The following is a 15,990-nucleotide window of genomic DNA, read 5'->3' on the forward strand; positions in this document are numbered from 1 at the left end:
AAGTTTTGCGATCAACCTAACACATCAATGTGTTTCATAAAAAGCGAGATGAATATCGGTTGATTATTAGCTAGAACAATGTAAAAGAGAATTGATGTCCTCGTAAATACGAATCTATAGTTATAAAGAATGTTGAGAACGGAGTTTGTATGAAATAGTTATTAATCTTGCAAGGCCTTTTATAGTGTAACGTTCATAGAATGCATATTAAAAATAGAATATGAATTTGTCATTTAGATCTAAAGAAAAGTTGTAGTACTATTTGTTAAATGTGAATCGAGCACTCGGATCATGTTCATAGAGCATTTGGATCATGTTCATAGAGAATTTGGATCATGCTCATGGAGAATTTGGATCATTTTCATGGAGCATTTGGAGCACTAGGAACTCAATGGAGAACTTGTGTTCATGGATGTAACAAAGGAATGGATCACATGAGAAAGGAATGGATCAACTGAAAAAGGAATGGATCAATGCCAAAGGAATAGATCGTACAAAAGGGGGTTTGGAGTACCTAGAAGAGGTCTGGAGCAATTGGTAGTGATATGGAGCAACAGGGGAAGTTTATTGCACAATATGTTGAAGGGATGTGCCAAAAACCATCATTTATTACATATTGTTTTCAAAATAGGTTTCAGATCAGAGTTTTTCCTGGAAATCATAACATGATATATGAGGAGGTGCACAATCAAGCCTTAGCCTTTCCACGATCATCTGAAGTACCTAAAACACAACAAAAAACTGTAAGCCCAAAGCTTAGTGAGTCTTCCTCGGAATACCAACACATTAACATAACCAACAACAACATGCATATATGGGCCTTAAGCCAAACTGGACTGCCTCGTGGGCCTTCAGCCTATCTAGACCGCTCCAAAGCCTTCGGCATGATTGGACCGCCTTGCAGGGCCTACAGCCTATCCAAACCGCTCGCTGGGCCTTCGGCCTAACTGGACCGCCTTGCAAGCCTACCGTCTATCCGGGCCGCCCTGGGTTTGTTGGCCTTCAACACAAAGCAGGACCGCCTCAACCCAATCACTCACACATGTCGACATATACATAACTCGTACACATAATCAATCAACTGCAAAGTACAAACCATACAGATCAATAAACATAGCATCATCCTATCTACCAGGATACAAATCTAACAGATCGTAACAATATATTAGCATCCTAAGATAACCCGGATAACAATACAAAAGGGTCGGCTATGACATCCCCATTTTCACGGCCAGAAAAGACCGATTTTGTTTATGCTTTATAAAAAGCAGAGTACATCTTTTAATAAAAATGATGCGGAATTTGTTCCCAGTAAAACATGATAAGTACGTTATCAAAGCATTTCCGAAGAAAAGTATTTTTATTCATTTTATACAACAGGAACTACGTCGCATAGTCACCAGGGCTTAGGTATTAAGTCTCATAGTCTCCAGCGTTTAGGCACTAAGTCTCATAGTCGCCAGGGTCTATACAACAGACACTACTTCACATAGTCGCCAGGGTTTAGGCACTAAGTCTCATAGTCGCCAATCTTTACTTATATCCCCTTTCATCCCTCCTCATTCATCTACACATGTTTTACCCAACATATTTGTAGATATAAAATACATATACAATTTAAATCATTTAAAACATGTACAAAATCGTTCATCCAACAAAGATAACAAGTATACAGATAATATGCACACATAGCATGTAATTTATATAAAATACTTCATATCTATGTCTAAGCTGAAAGTAACTATGCACTCACTTGATAAGGCGGTGACTTGGTACTCGGACAACGACTCGTTATCTCAAAACAATTTTCCCTTGAAAAACCTAGTAACAATACCACTAGGGTTTAGTCTAACGTTAACCGCGACTAATTAATAGTCTAGCTATTATTACAATTATATAAGCGTTAAGCAACACTCTTATATAACTCATAATAATAGCCCAAATAATTATATTAAGGTCCTAATAATGTTACTATAATGAATTAGAAGCTATATTAAAAATAATGTAGGTGTAGCCCACTTACAGCGGGTTTTATAGAAAATCAGGCTGCGCTTGGAGCAGCGTTTCCAAACCGAAAGACCCTTTTTCTCGGGACTCCGAGAGCCTTGCGGCTTCCTTTGGGCGCTAGGGGTTTACCTAGACTTTAGGGGGCTTAAGATAGGCTTGAGCGAGAAAGTAGTGAGAGAGAAGTAAGAAAGGTGTGAAAATGGAGGCGTCCCTCGACCTCTATTTATAGCAGCGACACCTCGGACTACGCTGGGCGTACCGAGGCTCTACGCTGGGCGTAGTTCGGATAAGGCTGCTATGTGGCAAGTCTTCGGTGGGGCTACATGTTCACTTCTCGGACCACACAAGACCGAAGTACGCTGGGCGTACTTGGTTTCAGACGCGGGGCGTAATGCGAGGCGACATATCATATATCCGAAGTGAGGCGTGGGCAACAAGGAACGACTGAGATTTGGCCACGTCATCGAGTTCGCATCAGGCTTCGCAAATTCATACTCCGAATTTAAAAATTTGTATCTTTTGTGTACGAGCTCCATTTTCGACGTTCTTTATATCCACGCATAGGTGGGAACGTTCTCTACAACTTTTGTTTAGACTCCGTCTGCTAATTTTGAATTTATTTTAAATTTATAATTTTAACAGGCCAGACAGGATTGGTCCGTTAAAAATCCATAACTTCTTCATCCAACGTCCGATTTCGTCTGTCTTTTTATCATTACACTATTATTAACGAGATCTTTGATTCTCATTTAGGTTGTGTCAGCTAAAAATTGCTCGATCTAATATTCGAACTTCGCGATGTACACTGCTAAGCCGATACTTCGAGTAATCATAACTTCCTCATACGAAGTCATATTTGGGCGTTCTTTTTATGGACGCTCTCCGTTTAACATATTCTATGACTTTTTTTTAGATTTCTAAGGCTAAAAGTCACTCTATCATAAATTCACTATTTACGCTTCCCGGTGCCGTGCCGGTTCTGTTGTGAAACTTCGACGGGTCATAACTTCTTCATTATAACTCGGATTTTGGCATTCTTTATATGTATGGAACCCTTGTGACATATTCTACAACTTGAAAAAGATTAATCCTTCTAAATAATCTTCCATCGAAATCTCATTTTTGATGCTCATTATCTCTAAATTAACTAGCCAGAATCTGCGGGCGTTACAATTATCTTCCCCTTAGGATGATTATGTCCCGGAATCATCAACAAAATAGGGTTGTATAATGAATCCGTATGTTATCTCTTCATTCTAGGTAGTAATCGTAACTTATGTGTTTCTTCGAATGCGTATCTGACTCCTGATCTTTTTTACTGCAAGCGGTGCTTGATCTTGCACCCGTTCTCTATGTCTTGTTAGACTCCAAATTATGACCTTCAAGTCACAATCTCGATCCTTACTGGAGACTGCTTCTTCTTCTTAACAAAGTTAAGATAAGCTCTTTTGTTACTACAATGGACCGATGTGTCATATTCTTCTGACCTATCATCGTTTAGACTCAGGTCTCATAGAGTCAAATTCTAGAGTGGAATATACTTTCCTTCATGTTCTAATGTGATATAATCACCTTTCAACATGTAGCATTTGTAGTTACCAACTTCTTAACTATGAGCGCGATACTACTTCGATTATCTCTTTCTTCACTCTCCTTGGCTTAAGTCAGATGCTACATCGAACTTGGTTCTCTGATCCATGTAACACACTCATCATAGCCGGACTTAGTTGGATATGACCATTAGGGTTGAAATACCAATCATCTTCTTAGTCGTTACCTAAACGATGATAACAACATACTCGAATAAAACAGAATCAATGACTAGTTTCTTGGTAACCTTGTGACTTTCCTTAATCCAAGTGTGAGTCATGTGCTTCCGGTAGTATATGCCTCTACTACCTTTCACAACTACTCATACTCGTCCCAAGTATTGTCTCACAGTTCTCCAAGTCATTATCACAAAAACAATTTTAACATATACAAATGTGTCCAAACAATCATATAATTTTACCTAGACTCTACTAGGAATTCTTCCATGCGTATCTTCAATCATCAATTCTACTTCAACTCGGTTGGTGATGGAAATGTCAGACGATGGGATAACTTCATAAATTATACCAAAAATGTTTCTTTCTACTAAATGAAAGTGTACTTCTCCCGTACTAGACGTATTATTTAGTAGATGCATTATAAAGGCAAGATGTCACTCTTATGATATCTTCCGATAGGTATCATTCACTATCGTAATCCTTCTCATTTCCACCATTTGCCCAGTCTGCAATGAGTCCTTATCATGACATTCTATACACCAAAGTAGGTGTTTGGTGTATCGAAACGAGAATATAGATAGAGAAGGTTTAGATGTGTAATCCTCCTAATTACAACGAAAAGTTATATGCTAGTTCTAATACTGTAGTTAAACGTTTAGAAATATGAACACATAAAGTTTCCAAATCCGGTCGGCAACAGACCATAGATCCGATCAAATGATAACATAAAGCATCATAAATCATTTAGCACATAAAAACATTTTAGGCATCTTCCCTAATTAAGCTAGTGCTTGTGTCTATTCAGGTGTACTTCCTAAAATATATTAGGCACACTCATCAAGATCATCGCTTAGTATTCTAAGTTTAAGTCTAGAAATAAATCCTTATTCCTAGTTCGCTTAAACTAATGCTCTGATACCTACTATGACATCCCCATTTTCACGACCAGAAAAGACCGATTTTTATTATGCTTTATAAAAATCAGAGTACCTCTTTTAATAAAAATGTTGCGGAATTTGTTCCCAGTAAAACATGATAAATACGTTATCAAAGCATTTCCGTAGAAAAGTATTTTTATTCATTTTAAAACATTTGGGATGTCATCGTCAATACTTTAACATAAGCATAAACAGAACTTGCATTCATTATCACTAATAATTTATATCTCTTTAATCTATTAATGTAATGTGACTTCATATCAACACCTGCGATATAAATAAACCGAGTGGGTTAGGTTGGCAAACCTGGTGAGTACATAGGGTTTTCAACCCACAATAATATAATTATTATGTTTAATCATCAAACAATTAGCCCAATTACCCCTCCCCATTATCTTATTTACTCTTAAGGATCTACACTAAGAATTAGCTATTCCTCGTTCATTCATTCCTAAGAATAATCCTAAGGAACCGACACGAAATCCAACGTAGCCAGGGTTTACTCAACAGGCACTAAGTCGTATACTCGTCAAGGTTTAGGCACTAAGTCTCATAGTCGCCAGGGTTTATACAACAAGCACTACGTCGCATAGTCACCAGGGTTCAGACACTAAGTCTCATAGTCATCAGGGTTTATACAACAGGCACTACGAAGCATAGTCACCAGGGTTTAGGCACTAAGTCTCGTAGTCGCCAGGGTCTATACAACAGGCACTACGCCGCATAGTTGCCAGGGTTTAGGCATTAAGTCTCATAGTCGCCAATCTTTACTTATATCCCCTTTCATCCCTCCTCGTTCATCTACCAATGTTTTACCCAACATATTCGTAGATATAAAGTACATATACAGCTTAAATCATTTAAAACATGTACAAGATCATTCATCCAACATGGATAACGAGTATATAGATAATATGCACACATAGCATGTAATTTATATAAAGTACTTTATATCTATGTGTAACCTGAAAGTAGCTATGCACTCACTTGATAAGGCGGTGACTTGGTACTCGGACAACGATTCGGTATCTTAAAACAATTTTCCCTTGAAAAAACCTATTAAAAATACCACCAGGGGTTTAGTCTAACGTTAACCAAGACTAATTAATAGTCTAGCTATTATTACTATTATATAAGTGTTAAGCAACACTCTTATATAACTCATAATAATATCCCAAATAATTATATTAAGGTCCTAATAATGTTACTATAATAAATTAGAAACTATATTAAAAATAACGTAGGTGTAGCTCACTTACAGCGGGTTTTATAGAAAACCGGGCTTCGCCTGGAGCAACGTTTCCAAACCAAAAGACCTTTTTTCTCGGGACTCCAGGAGCCTCGGGGCTTCCTTTCGGTGCTAGGGGTTTACCTAGACTTTAGGGGGGCTTAAGATAGGCTAGAGAGAAAAAGTAGTGAGAGAGAAGTAAGAAAGGTGTGAAAATGGAGGCATCCCTCGACCTCTATTTATAGCAGCCAGACCTCGGACTACGCTGGGCGAACCGAGGCCCTATGCTGGGCATAGTTCAGATAAGGCTGCTACGTGGCAAGTCTTCAGTGGGGCTACATGTTCACTTCTCGGACCACAAAAGACCGAAGTATGGTGGGCGTACTTGGTTTCAGACATGGGGCATAATGCAAGGCGACATATCATATATCCGAAGCGAGTCGTGGGCCACAAGGAACGGCTGAGATATGGCCACGTCATCGAGTTCGCATCAGGCTTCGCAAATTCATACTCCGAATTTAAAAATGTGTATCTTTCGCATACGAGCTTCGTTTTCAACGTTCTTTATATCCACGCATAGGCAGGAACGCTCTTTACAACTTTTGTTTAGACTCCATGTCACACCCCAAAACCATGAACGGCGGAAACGTTCTGGGGCGGAGGATGTCATGTACGGTATCACAACAATGAAAAGTAGTAAACAAGCAACAACATCATCAATTGCATTAATAATATAATGTCACACCCCCGAACCAGACGGCGGAAACGTCCGAGGGCTATTGTGACTTAATTGAATACCATCACAATGAATATACATGAAACATAACATCATACAATACCAAGCATTGGAATATTACAACTGGTAGCGTTTACATTCAGTACATAGTTTCAAAACATTACATTCTCAAAAGTAGATTGTTCAATACTAGTTAAACAAACAACAAGACATCACTGTGTACATTTTTCCCTTTGGTTTACCTGTTACCTGAGAATACAAGTATTTTGAAAAACGTCAACATATGAAATGTTGGTGAGTTCATAAGTAATGTTTGAAATATAGTGGTTTGTATTGTTTTGAAAATCACCAGAAAATCCGATATTTTCTGAAAAGAACTTAGTATAAAAAGTGTGAAGATCCGTAAGTATGCTTGTTTGTTTCTATAAATGTAAAAGAGCGATTTGTAAAACTCGTTATGTAACTCGTAGGTGTATTAATTGAAAACCCTAGGAAAACCCGATGTTTTCCTAATACTTTGCATCATATGATTTATATCTTGTTATTTTGTTACGACGGGTGTATTCGTTGAGTCCTGGTGACGTTGGATTAATTATGGATTGTGAATTGTTATAAACACACATTAATGAAAATGACTAGTTTACAACCATACAAATGATCCCTTAGGCGTCGCTCGCACTATTCACTTAATCCAAACACCCGGACTTCATGTAGCCCCACAACCGAGGAGGAAAAGAGGGTGCGAAGTCCCGATATTTTCCGTAAGTCGTTCAAGGCTATCGTGAATGCGAAGGGCCCTTAGCCGACTCGCATTTGGTGAATTCTCGACTTTACTAGCAGCACCAGAAGGCCCTTGGGGTCCAACAGCACAAAGCCTGTAAAAGTCCTTTTACACGAAATTAGGTCATGTAAGACCCAACTACATGTAAGCGAGTTTCCTTCGGGCCTAAAGATCACGCCATTGGGCTAGCTAGGCCCAACAAACATGATTTGAAACTTTTGGGCCCAAAGACGGTGTATCGACGTCTGGTGTATTCTCACGTGTGTATTGACTTCCCGAATTTTCTGCGTGTGTATTGAAGTTTCGTCGTGTTAGTAATTTCAGATTCATTATTGATTCGAGACCGAATCAATTCGTTTGATAACGATTTTTGGTGTTGAAGGTGTATTATAATTTGCCGATAGTCGAGATGCTAATATTTCCTCATGACGGATTTATTATTTAAAACATTAGGATGTGTCTTTATTTCAGCCCCTTTCTTTTGGATAATTTACACATTTAACCCTTTGTATAAAATAAATTTCTATTTTAGTCCTCAAACCATTTTTCTTGACACTTTAGTATCAAAACTTATAGAAAAGTTATTTTTCAGCTCAAAGATTATTTGGAAAACAGTTTTAGTCCACCAAATGAAAATTTTCTCGGCTAGAACCCTCAATTTCGCAGTTTTTACACTTTTGGCCCAAAATAGAAATTTTTTGCATTTTTGGTCCCTTTTAAATATGAAAAGCATTTTAACCCTTGAAATGGACTTGGAGCACTAGTAGTCCCCTGTTTTACAGAAAATCATAGTTTCAGCCCCTCTAATTTGAAAATCTCGCATATTGGGCTTTATTGGGCCGAAAAATTCATTTTTGGCCCATTATGCTTAAAAATTCACATTTTAATCCTTCTAAAGAGAATATTTCCAGAAAATACCTTAACGAAACTGTTTTGACTCATTTCATCCATCAGAATTTGTATTTTGACACTTTGGGCCCTTTAACTTTATATTTTTAGCATTTTGAGTCCAAAAATGGGATTTTTAGCCCAATGAGTTCAATTTAACCAACTTGGTTATTTCTCTAGAAATGATTTGTGTGTAATAATATGTTTAACACTTGTTTCATACATCCTAATGCAAATCTCGATTTTAAGGACTTTTTGACTAGTTTCAACACCATAGTCACATATAAACATGTAAATAAGCATAGAAATCAAACAAAGCATACATATACTCATAGATCTACACATTTGCTTGTATTCCCCCCCCCCCCAACAAAACTTATAAAAACCGAAAAATAGCGGGTATGAAGATCACCTTTGGGTGTGGTTTCGGTTTTGGAGAGAAGATGGAAGAAAATAAGGTGATTTTCGGCCTAAGTAACCCTTCCTTGGAAGATCTCGAATTTAGAGAGTTTCTAGGAGAGTGATCAAGATTTTTTACATGGATTAAAAGAAGATTTTGATAAAATAAAGTACCAAAATCATAGATCTTAACTTGATCTTACCTTAAGTAGAGAATTTGTGGAGATAATTTCTTGAATGCTCCTTAGATCTCGAAATTATTGAAGAAAGGGTGAGGGGATGTTCTTCAAGACTTAGAGAGGATGAAAGGAATTTTTGGTGAGTGTATGTGTGTGTGTTCGGCCGAGAGTGAGGGAGAGGGAGAAGAAGAGAGACCTTGAAGTGATGTTTGCATGGGTATATGGGATAAGTTGCATGGAAGACCTTTGAATAATTATGAGGTGGCAATAAAGGTCAACTGTCACACCCCGAAAACCGAAGGCGGAAACATTTCCGGGGTTGACTCCACGTTGAGTATCAAATCCAATGTACATAGTAAGTAAAGTGAAACAAACATTACATTATATTTTAAAAGTTTTACAATTTGTTTCAAAAGACACAATTTATACAGTTGTGATACATAATATAGATATAAACAAAATGAATGAGCCTTGCACGCACACGATCCTTAACCAAGTAAGTCTTCGGGTACCTGTACTATCGTTGACCTGAGAACACAAGCAATTTGAAAATTAGCATAACGCTGGTGAGTTCATAAGCAGTTTTGTTTTGTGAAAATATTTATGTTTCCTTTCTGTTTTTGAAAATATAACACACACCAAGAAAATCCCATATTTTCTTAAAAGTTGGTTGTTGTTTCATAAGAGTAATGTATGGTTTAGTTATCCAGCACATTGTTTTATGTCTTAATGTATCAGTGTATTCCCAGGAAAGTCCCATACTTTCCTGAAGTGTAGTTATTATAAAAGATGTAATGTTATTCAATTGGTTACTCTTATCTGATTATGTGTAGATTACCCAGGAATGCCCCATGCTTTCCTGTATGTTTGTTTTCAATGTAAAAGATGTATTCTGTTAAACCTGGTTGTGTACAAGATTTCCCAGGAAGGTCCCATACCTTCCTGAAGATTGGTTATCATATGTAAAAGGTGTAAAAGATGTAAAAGATGAAAACTGAATCCTGGTTATCTGAAAAATGTAGTATGTGATTCATTATTACTATTAGTAAATCTCTGTTATCCTAGTTGCGAGTTCCATAACCATACTAAAGACTGAACCTGTGGCAATAAGTAGTCCACAACCTTGTGGCAATAAGTGGTCCACAATCCTTATGACTTTCGTCACCCTTGAACCATTTTGGTTCGGCTGTAGCTAGCAGCCAGGTGTGGGGTAGTCAGCCCCGTATAGATCTATACACTCAAGTCACACTCTCTAAATCCCAGAGATTCTGGTTACGGGTGTAGTCCTCCACTCGCGTATCTCTGTGGAGTGTTCGCCGAGGACGTGTCTCCAATCATACGGAATAACAAATTTACTAGTAATAATAGGATAATCCTCCATTCACGTATCTTTGTGGAATGTTACCGAGGACAAGACAGTGTACAAATTATATTGTTCATGTGTTATAATGTCATGCTTTTAACTGATAAAATGTAGAAACCATTTGTGAAATATATATAAAACATAACCGTTTATAAAATCCATTTCACAAATAAATGTTTAAGTGAACTGTATGATCTACTGGTTATCAGTTACGTATATCAGTATTAAAGCATATGAAATGTGAAACACACACACGAAAAATAAGTTTTGAGTACAAGAAAACCCTTGTACTTTGCTTGTGTCCCCCCTGAAAACAGTGAAAAACAATGAAAAAGGTAGGGGTATGAACTCACCGGACTCGGAAACGTGTCGGTTTTGGATACTAGACGTTGGTTTGGGGTTTGATTACTGGCGATGTCCCTATGTAAAATGAAATAATGTCCATATATATACAATTAGAGATACATTCACTAATCATATGGAACATTACACTCCAATGAGGTTAAACACCTCAAAACGAGCGTTTGGAGTGACCCGGGTGACATCTTCGGACTTGTAATGGCACTAGGGACTTGGGACTTGAGTTTACTCTCTATAAGTAAACATTTAAATGAGTTTACAACCATAAAACACACCCACACATGAGTTTACGGTCGTAAACTCATGTTGGTGTGGTTTTGGTGATCTAAGGGCTTAAATGGACATGGGGATTGCTAGAATGGATTTTTCTAAAATGCATTGGAACACTTGGAATGAATTTAAATCATCAAAATGATTATTTTATGGGAGTTTACGGCCTAATATGGGCTCCTGGCCGTAAACTCCTTAATCTTCATGAAAATGGTGTTAAATGTTGTTAAAACAAATCACATGTGATTAATAGGATTATTCCAAGACCTAGTATGAGTTTTATGGGACATATGAGGGGTGTTATGGAGTTTACGGCCCATGAGACCCTCCTCATGGCCGTAAACTCTTATATAGGTTGATACAAAGTGATTCTAGGTCTAAAACTTGCATAGAAGGGCTTCTAAAATTCATCTAAAGGCTTTAGGGGTGTTTAGTTTGCATTCTAACACCAAAATTTTTGGAGTTTACGGCCCAAGAACAAGCCTTGGCCGTAAAATCTTAGAAATCCCATGAATGATGTGTTTAAGGCCCTTGAAGTATTTTTGGTTGGTCCCTTGATTTATTCCAAGGCTTTTGGTGGTGTTGGATGGCTTTCTAACACCTTAGAATTGGATTTATGCCAAGTTTTGGGGAGTTTACGGCCCAAGCACTCACCTTGGCCGTAAACTCATCTAAATCCCCCAAAATTCATGTTTCAATTGTCCAAATGCTAGAACCAAAGTCCTATAATTCATATCTAAGCCATAGAAGTGATTTGGAAGGGTTTAAGGGCATGAAAAACCCCATTTAATGGAGTTTACAGCCCAAGCTTGCTCCTTGGCCGTAAACTCATGTTCTTGGTCCTAAAACTCAATTAGTTTATCAATTTGAAGGCTAAAGGTGTTGATTAACATGCTAGGGAGGTTAGCTTAGAGATTTGAAGCCTTAAACTTGAGATTTGGACCTTAATTCTAGCTTGAGGAGAGAGGTTGTAAGAGTTTAGTGAGAAATTGGCCAAAGGCTTCAAATGGAGTCTTAAACATGTTTATATAGTGTTCGGGAATTGGACACGATAGAATTCTACCCGATACCGACGTTAAGTGGGGCTTTTGGACGTACCCGATTGAGTTACCGTAACCCGATAAGGTAATTTCTAGAATTATTCCGATCACTAAAGTTGGGTGTTTAAAATGGTTTCTAAATGTATTAAGACACCCATTAAGTCATTTTAGTCCAATATAAACTAATGACTTAATAAAATGGCGAAATTGGAAACGAAATTGAAAATAACGTTTGGTTGATCGGATCGGATTACAAGTTGTGATACAAGAAGTGACATGAAATTTCGGGTTGTTACATTATCCCCCCGTTAGAGGGAATTTCGTCCCGAAATTCAAGACAAGAATAAGATAACATACAATTCATTGACCTAGAAAGAGTTGTGGATATTTTTGTTTAATCGAGTCTTTTCGCTCCCAAGTGAACTCCGGTCCCCGCTTGGCATTCCAGCGAACCTTCACCAACGGGATGCGACTCTGTTTTGTACGTTTGACTTCTCGATCCATGATTTCGATTGGTTCCTCCACAAAGTTGAGGTTTTCACCAACCTCAATCTCGTCTAATGGAATCACTAGGGTTTCATCGGATAGGCACTTCTTGAGGTTTGAAACATGAAAGACGGGATGGATGTTACTAAGTTCGTGAGGTAAATGAAGTTTATAGGCTACCGGACCAACTCTGGCGATGATTTCAAATGGTCCAATGTATCTCGGATTAAGTTTTCCACGTTTACCAAAGCGTACAGTGCCTTTCCAGGGCGAGACCTTCAACAGAACACGGTCCCCAACCTGGAATTCTAGTGGTTTCCGACGATTATCAGCGTAACTCTTCTGACGATCGCGCGAGGCCTTTAGTCGTTCACGGATTTGGATAATTTTCTCAGTGGTTTCACGGATGATTTCAGGACCGGTAAGTGCACTGTCGGGGACTCGACTCTTGGCTAACTGTGTATCTCCTACCTCGGCCCAGCATAGAGGGGATCTGCACTTGCGACCGTATAGGGCTTCGAACGGGGCAGCCCTAATGCTGGTGTGGTAACTGTTGTTGTATGAAAATTCGATCAATGGTAGATGTGCGTCCCACGACTTTCCAAAGTCAATGACACATGCCCTAAGCATGTCCTCCAGAGTTTGGATTGTTCTCTCGCTTTGACCATCAGTCTGAGGATGGTATGCCGTGCTCATGTCTAGTTGGGTTCCAAGGGCTTTCTGAAGAGACTGCCAAAAGCGGGAAGTAAACCTGCTATCTCGATCAGAGATAATGGATGTAGGTATGCCGTGTAGTCGGACTACCTCTTGGATATATATCCGTGCGAGTCTTTCCATCTTGTATGATTCTTTAATTGGCACGAAGTGAGCTGATTTTGTCAAGCGATCGACAATCACCCAAATGGTATCATACCCATTCGAGCACTTGGGTAGTTTGGTGATGAAATCCATAGTGATCATCTCCCATTTCCATTCAGGTATCTCAGGTTGCTGGAGCAGACCCGAGGGTTTATGATGTTCAACTTTTACCTTGGCGCAAGTCAAACACTTGCCCACATATGAAGCTATCTCAGCCTTCATATTTGGCCACCAATATTCCTTCTTGAGATCTAAGTACATCTTGTCAGAGCCCGGGTGAACAGAGTATCTGGTTCTATGTGCTTCCTCCATGACTAACTCTCTAAATCTTCCAGACTTGGGAATCCAGATTCGATCCATAAAACAATGGACTCCGTCACTTCTGATCTCAAGTTTCTTTTCCATCCCTCTCAAAGCTTCAGTTGTCATGTTCTCAGGTTTCAGGGCTTCTAACTGAGCTTCTCGGATTTGCACGGGTAGGTTGGAATGGATGGTTATCAACTGACTCTTCACTTTGTTGCTGGTACTCTCCTTTCGACTAAGGGCATCTGCTACCACATTGGCCTTGCCGGGATGGTAGCGGATTTCACACTCATAATCACTGAGTAGTTCTACCCATCGCCTTTGTCTCATGTTCAGGTCTTTTTGGTCAAGGATATGTTGCAGGCTCTTATGATCAGTAAAGATCGTGCACTTGGTTCCGTAAAGGTAATGCCTCCAAATCTTCAATGCAAAAACCACGGCTCCTAGCTCCAAGTCATGTGTGGTATAGTTGACCTCATGTGTTTTCAACTGCCTAGAGGCATAAGCAATCACTTTTCCTCTCTGCATAAGCACACAGCCTAAACCTTGAGTAGACGCATCGCAGTAGACAATAAAATCCTCTGTCCCTTTGGGTAGGGATAGGACAGGCGCGCTGCACAAAGCTTTCTTCAACGTCTGAAATGCGGTCTCTTGTTTATCACCCCAACAAAAGGGTGCACCTTTCTGAGTTAGAGTGGTTAGAGGTTTGGCGATTCGGGAAAAGTTTTGGATGAACCTTCGATAATAGCCAGCGAGACCCAAGAATTGTCGGATTTCTGTGGGTGTCTTCAGTGCTGACCAATTTTCTATTGCTTTAATCTTGGAAGGATCAACATGAATACCTTCCTCACTTATCACATGACCAAGGAAAGTTACCTTCCGTATCCAGAACTCACATTTTGAAAACTTCGCGTATAACTTCTCGGATTGCAGGGTCTCCAACACTAACCTCAAGTGTTGTTTGTGGTCTTCTTCACTTTAGGAATAGACAAGTATGTCATCAATGAATACTATGACAAACTTATCCAAATAAGGACGACACACCCGGTTCATCAGATCCATAAACACTGCCGGTGCATTGGTTAAACCGAAGGGCATCACTACGAACTCGTAGTGTCCATATCGAGTCCTGAAAGCTGTTTTGGGCACATCACTTTCATGAACTCGCAACTGATGGTACCCTGACCGAAGGTCTATCTTAGAGAAGTAACTGGCTCCCTGGAGTTGATCGAAAAGGTCATCTATTCGAGGAAGAGGATATCGGTTTTTGACAGTCAACTTGTTTAGCTCACGATAATCAATACACATACGAAAAGATCCATCCTTCTTCTTGACAAACAAAACCGGAGCTCCCCAGGGTGAGGAACTCGGTCTAATGAATCCTTTGTTAAGCAACTCGTTAAGTTGACTGGATAACTCCTGCATCTCTGCTGGAGCTAAGCGATACGGAGACTTCGCTACAGGAGTAGCCCCAGGAATTAGGTCAACATGGAACTCGACCTAACGTTCAGGAGGAATTCCTGGAAGCTCTTCGGGAAACACATCAGGAAAATTACAGACCTCGGGGATGCTCGCGAGGTCTTTAACTTCTTGTTTCTCATTGATTACATGGGCTAAGAATGCAATACACTCCTTTCGTAGGAGTTTCTGTGCTTTGATGCAGGAAATGATATGAAGGTTGGAACCGAGTTTATCGCCATAGATCATTAGAGTTTGACCCGATGGAAGATTAAGACGGATGGCTTTTTCGAAGCAAAGAATATCTGCATGATTGGGACTCAACCAATCCATGCCAATAATGACATCAAAACTCTTTATGGATACGGGCATAAGATCGATAGGAAATGAATGGTCGTTTAAGGTGAGAATACAATTTACGAATACCTCACTCGCACTCTCTTTCTCTCCGTTTGCCATTTAGACGGTAAACATTTCGGTTAGAGGTTGGGAATCATGTTTTAGGTTATGTTTGAATGCATGGCTAATAAAACTTCTTTCAGCGCCCGAATCAAAAAGAATATTAGCATACGAGTTGTCGAGAAGAAACGTACCCGAGACAACATTGGGATTGGCAATTGCTTCTTCTCGTCCCATAGCAAGGACCCTTCCTGTGTTGCCAGCAACAGTCTTCTTTGGGCAATTCCTTTTAAAGTGCCCGGCTTCACCACAGTTATAACAGGCTTGACCAACGCCTGTTCCAGAGGATTGATTTGCTGACTGATTCGGAGCTTTGCAATATCGAACAGTGTGCCCCTTCTTACCACAATTGGTACAGGATAGTTCTCGACAGGGACCAGGGTTGTGGTGATATTTGCATTTTTCACAAAGAGGGAGGTTACCAACATATCGGTTGGTAGGAGTTGGTGCTGTGGATCCTACTACAGA

Source organism: Lactuca serriola, chromosome 5, assembly GCF_051521515.1.
Source record: "Lactuca serriola cultivar US96UC23 chromosome 5, Lser_US96UC23_V15, whole genome shotgun sequence".
Classification (NCBI taxonomy): Eukaryota; Viridiplantae; Streptophyta; class Magnoliopsida; order Asterales; family Asteraceae; genus Lactuca; species Lactuca serriola.